Source organism: Ovis aries, chromosome 22 (genome assembly GCF_016772045.2).
Source record: "Ovis aries strain OAR_USU_Benz2616 breed Rambouillet chromosome 22, ARS-UI_Ramb_v3.0, whole genome shotgun sequence".
NCBI classification, from domain to species: Eukaryota; Metazoa; Chordata; class Mammalia; order Artiodactyla; family Bovidae; genus Ovis; species Ovis aries.
The window spans coordinates 15,963,972-15,969,971 of NC_056075.1; positions in this window are offsets into that span (position 1 = coordinate 15,963,972).

Genomic DNA, 6,000 nt, shown 5'->3' on the forward strand with positions numbered 1-6,000 from the left:
ATGAGGTGGATGAAACTGGAGCCGATTATACAGAGTGAAGTAAGCCAGAATGAAAAACACCAATAAAGTATACTAATGCATATATATTGTATTTAGAAAAATGGTAACAATAACCCTGTATGCAAGATAGCAAAAGATACATAGATGTATAGAACAGTCTTTTGGACACTGTGGGAGAGGGGGAGGGTGGGATAATTTGGAAGAATGGCATTGAAACATGTATATTATCATATATGAAATGAGTCACCAGTCCAGGCTCAATGCATGATACTGGATGCTTGGGGCTGGTGCACTGAGACCACCCAGAGGGATGGTACGGGGAGGGAAGAGGGAGGGAAGTTCAGGATGGGGAACACGTGTGTACCTGTGGTGGATACATGTTGATGTATGGCAAAACCAATACAATATTGTAAAGTAGTTTCCCCAGTGGGGAAAAACAGGCTCTTCTACGAATAATGCTGGAAAAATAGGTACTCGTGCAAAAGAATAAAATTGGACCCTTATTTTACACCAGAGAGAAAAGTCAACTAAAAATAAATTAAAGACTAAATATAAGACCTGAAACTATAAAACTTTAGAAGATAAGATAGGGTATGATCTCCATGACACTGATTCTGACAATGATTTCATGCTTATGACACAGGCAGCAAAACAAGTGGGACAATAAAAACAAAAATCTACACAGAAAGCAAAACAGTCAAAAGGTTAAAAGACAACATACAGAACAGGAGAAAAATATCTGCAAGTCATATCTGATAAGAGGTTAATCCCCAAAATATATAGAAACACTTAAAACTCAATAGTAAAAGTTAGAAAACTTGTTACCCCAATTTAAATATGGGCAAAAGGCTAGAAGGGCCATACCTCTAAAGAAAAACAAGAATGGCAAGCAGGTGTATGAAAAAGTGCTCAACATCCATAATCTTCAGAGAATGAAAATCAGAACCACAATGAGATAGCTCCTTACATCTGTTAGGCTAAATATTATAAGAAAGAAAAAAGTGTTGGCAAGGATTTGAAGAAAATGAAATCCTTGTATGCTGTTGGTGAAAAGACAAAATGGTGCAGCTTCTATGGAAAACAGAAGAGAGGTAAATAAAAAAACTAAGAATGAAATTACCACATGACCTAGCAATCCCATTTTGGACTATTTAGTAAAAGAAGTAAAATCATGATGCTAAGGAGATATTACACACCCATGTTCAAGCTGGCATTATTCACTCTAGACAGATGTGGAAAATCCTCAATGTCCATCAGCGAATGGATGGAAGAAAAGTGGTATTTAACAAATGAATGTGTCTGCAAAGCTGAAACAGACTCACAGACATATTAAACAAACTAATGGTTTTCAAAGGGGACAGGGAAGTGGGCATGGATAATTTGTTGGTTGGGGTTAAGAGATATAAACTAGTACAAATAAAATATGTAAGCAACAAGAATATATTGTGTGGGCTTTCTGGTGGCTCAGCGGTAAAAAGCTGACTGCGATGCAGGAGAAATGGGTTGGATCCTCAGGTGGGGACTATCCACTGGAGAAGGAAATGGCAACCCACTCCAGTATTCTTGCCTGAAAAATAACATGAACAGAAGAGCCTGGTGACCTACAGTCTCAAGGCTGTAACCTTGGATGTGACTTAGCAACTAAACAGCAACCATAATAGAATGTATGACATAAGGGGTTAAACTTTAGTAAACCGTGGACTTTGGTTGATATTGATGTGTCAGAGTTGGTTCATTGAAACAAATGCACCACACTGGTGAGGGTTATTGATAGGAGGGGCTTTGTGGGTATAGGATGAGATATGTGGGAATTGAATACATGTTGCCCAGTTTTGTGTGAACCTAGAACTTCTTCAAAAATAACTTATTATTTTAAAGAAAAATATACAAAAATAGTTTTAGAATAGCTCCATTCTACAACTCTTGCCAAGACAAGGTGCATTCCTCTTTGGTTGTGGAGGCTTTAATGCTGATGCACTCCTGGTCATTTGGACATCAATCGGAATTCCATTAGATGTGTGATATTGCTAAACTGAGAGTCAAAAATGCTGAATTCTCAGATAAGGTCTTGTACTGATGAATTGGTGATAGTTAAACTCACTAAGCAGAGAAGGCAATGGCACCCCACTCCAGTACTCTTGCCTGGAAAATCCCATGGATGGAGGAGCCTGGTAGGCTGCAGTCCATGGGGTCGCTAAGAGTCAGACACGATTGAGCAACTTCACTTTCACTGTTCACTTTCATGCATTGGAGAAGGAAGTGGCAACCCACTCCAGTGTTCTTGCCTGGAGAATCCCAGGGCCGGGGGAGCCTGATGTCTATGGGGTCGCACAGAGTCGGACACGACTGAAGTGACTTAGCAGCAGCAGCAGCAGCAGCAAACTCACTAAGACATACATTGTTCACTTGAAAAATTAAAGATCAGATAAGCTGATCTCAGATTTGCAATTATTTGTCATTCTTTCATTCCATATAAAGAAGAGCCTTTCAGAAACCTTAGCAGGAAGACGGAGGTACAGAGCAAGGCACTCCTTACTCAAGGAATGAAATAGTTGCTAAAGGAGCATGACTGAGCTTATTTTATTCAGAATAAACTGCTGTGGTTCTATTAGTGTGAGAGGCAAACGAGTTGTTCATTTTTGTTCAGTTGCTAAGTCTCATATAACTAGTTGCAACCCTATGGACTATAGCATGCCAGGCTTTGCTATCCTTCACTATCTCCTGGAGTTTGAACAAACTCATGTCCATTGAGTCAATGACATCCAAGCACCTCATCCTCTGTCACCCACTTCTCCTGACCTCAAGCTTTCCCAGTATCAGGGGTTTATTCCAATGAGTTGGCTCTTCCCCTCTGGTGGCCAAAGTGTTGGAGGATCAGTACTTCCCATGAATATTCAGGGTTGATTTCTTTGGAATTGACTGGTCTGATCTCCTTGCAGTCCAAGGGACTCTTCTCCAGCATCACAGTTTGAAAGAATCATTTCTTCGGCGCTCACACTTCTTTATGGTCCAATTCTCAAATCCATACATGACTATGGGAAAAGCCATAGCTTTGACTAGACAGACCTTTTTAGAGAAGTGATGTCTCTGCTTTTTTAATATGTTGTCTAGGTTTGTCATAGCTTTCCTTCCAAGGAGCAAGCATCTTTTATGACTTGAGTCACCATCCACATTGACTTTGGAGCCCAAGAAAATATTATCTGCCACTGTTTCCACTTCCCCCCATCTATTTGCCATGAAATGATTGGATTGGATGCTATGATCTTAGTTTTTTGAATGTTGAATTTTAAGCCAGTCTCTTCACTCTCCTCTTTCACCATCATCTAGAGACTCTTTAATTTTTCTTTACTTTCTGTCATTAAAGAAGTATCATCTGTGTATCTGAGGCTATTGATATTTCTACAGCAATCTTGATTCCAGCTTGTGATTTCATCCAGTTTGGTATTTCATATGATGTCCTCAGCAGAGACGTTAAATAAGCAGGGTGACAGTGTACAGCCTTGACACATTCCTTTTCCAATTTTCAAAATATAGCAGCAATGTACTTTGTGAGTATATTTTATGGAAAGTGAGATACAATGCTATTATTAAGGGGAGAGAGACCTTAGATATACTTTGTTACAAGGTACTTGTGCTTCATATGAAATAGTACTGGATTATTTTAAAATGGACCTGAATTAATTGCATATTGAGAACTCTGGGGAAACCATCAAAAAGAAGTAATAAAACAGGTGTAAGTAATAAGAAAATTGAGAAGATGAGAGGTGTCAGCTGCATGGTAACTTAAAATGGTCCTCCTTTCTCTTCCCTCTTTAATAACAACCAATTAGAGATCTTTGCCAGCAAAGGTCCATTTGTGCATGTATGTGTGCTAAGTCATTTCAGTCGTGTCAAACTCTGTGAGACCCTGTGGACTCTAACTCGCCAGGCTCCTGTGTCCATGGGATTCTCCAGGCAAGAATACTGGAGTAGATTGCCATGCCCTACTCCAGGGGATCTTCCTGACCCAGAGATCGAACCTGCATCTTTTATGTCTCCTGCACTGGCAGGTGGGTTCTTTACCACTAGCACCACCTGAGAAGCCCCAAGGTCCCTATAATCAAAAATATGGTTTTTCCAGTAGTCATGTATGGATGTGAGACTGGGCCATAAAGAAGGCTGAGCACTGAAAAATTGATGCTTTCAAACCGTGGTGCTAGAGAAGACTCTTGAGAATCCCTTGGACAGCAAAGAGGTCATACCAGTCAATTCTAAAGGAAATCAGCCCTGAATATTCAGGGGAAGGACTGATGCTGAAGCTGAAGCTCCAATACTTTGGCCACCTGATGTGAAGAGCTGACTCATTGGAAAAGACCCTGATACTATGAAAGACTGAGTGCAAAATGAGAAGGTGGCAGCAGCAGAAGAGATGGTTAGATAGTATCACCGACTCAATGCCCATGAATTTTAGCAACTCCAGGAGATAGTGGACTGGCATGATGCAGTCCGTGGGTTCAAAAGAGTCAGACAACACTGAACAGCTGAACAATAACAATTGGAGATTTATCCATGAGTAAAATGCTTCAGTGGAAGCAGTGGGGCCACCTGTGCACCTGAAAATGGACAGACAGATCTCAGTAAGGGCTGAAGATGCAAAGGGGTTGGTGAAATTGCCCCATTACCCCTTCCTGCCATCAGGGTAGAAACATGGAGAGTGATGACCTTGGCAGATATCCACACATGAGAGGGAATTTCTAGAAGTCTAGCATGTCTGATGGACAAATCCAGTGTAGCATCAGAGCAAGAAGGATATGAATTTAGATGCAGTGGAGAGAGAACACCACAGACCCCTCCCCTCACCCCACTACCAGGGACTGAGCTGTGTGCTGGCAGCATCCTCTCCTGTGGAGGAGATGGAAAGCAGTGAGTGAGTGCCTGATCACCTTAGTTGAGTGGGTTGCAGCTGGAGAAACTCATTTCTTTCTAGCAGCAACCAGAGTGCTACAGCAGGCCCCCCATGACTGGGCCAGAGAGGAGAAAGTGAATGCAGTAGATAAGAATTTCAGAGGACGTTAGGGGTGATGTAGTCCTGCTGACCCTCTTTATGACTCCAGCAGGGAGTCTGTTCACAAGCCTCTGCTATTTTCTGGAAGGCAGAAAAGAAGTTTCTAGCAGCAAGTTTGGTTAGTTTTAAGAAGAGAAAACTCAAAAGATTAAGAATTCTGCTATAAAAGAGAGCAAGGAAGAGTGTGTGTTTTTCAGTAGAAAACCTAAGAAACAGCATCACCAATAGCAGCACCAATGATCTATACCACCATCTGAAGACAACCAGTTAAGATTATGTGATATTGAGTGGTTTGCCTTGGAAATGAATGAAGATCATCCTGTTGTTTTTGAGATTGCACCCAAGTACAGCGTTTTGAACTGTTTCATTGACTATGAGGGCTACTCTATTCCTTCTAAGGGATTCTTACCTACAGTACTAGATATAATGGCTCAGTTCAGTTCAGTCGCTCAGTCGTGTCCGACTCTTTGCAACCCTATGAATCGCAGCCCGCCAGGCCTCCCTGTCCAACACCAACTCCCAGAGTTCACTCAGACGCACGTCCATCGAGTCAGTGATGCCATCCAGCGATCTCATCCTCTGTCGTCTCCTTCTCCTCCTGCCCCCAATCCCTCCCAGCATCACAGTCTTTTCCAGTGAGTCAACTCTTCACATGAGGTGGCCAAAGTACTGGAGTTTCAGCTTTAGCGTCATTTCTTCCAAAGAAATCCCTGGGCTTATCTCCCTCAGAATGGACTGGTTGGATCTCCTTGCAGTCCAAGGGACTCTCAAGAGTCTAGATATAATGGTAATCGGCATTAAATTCACCCATTCCTGCCCATTTCAGTTCATGATATCGAAAATGTTGATATTCACTCTTGCCATCTCCTGCTTTTCCACATCCAATTTACCTTGATTCGTGGACCTAACATTCCAGGTTTCTATGCAGTTTTATTTTTTATAACATCACACTTTAC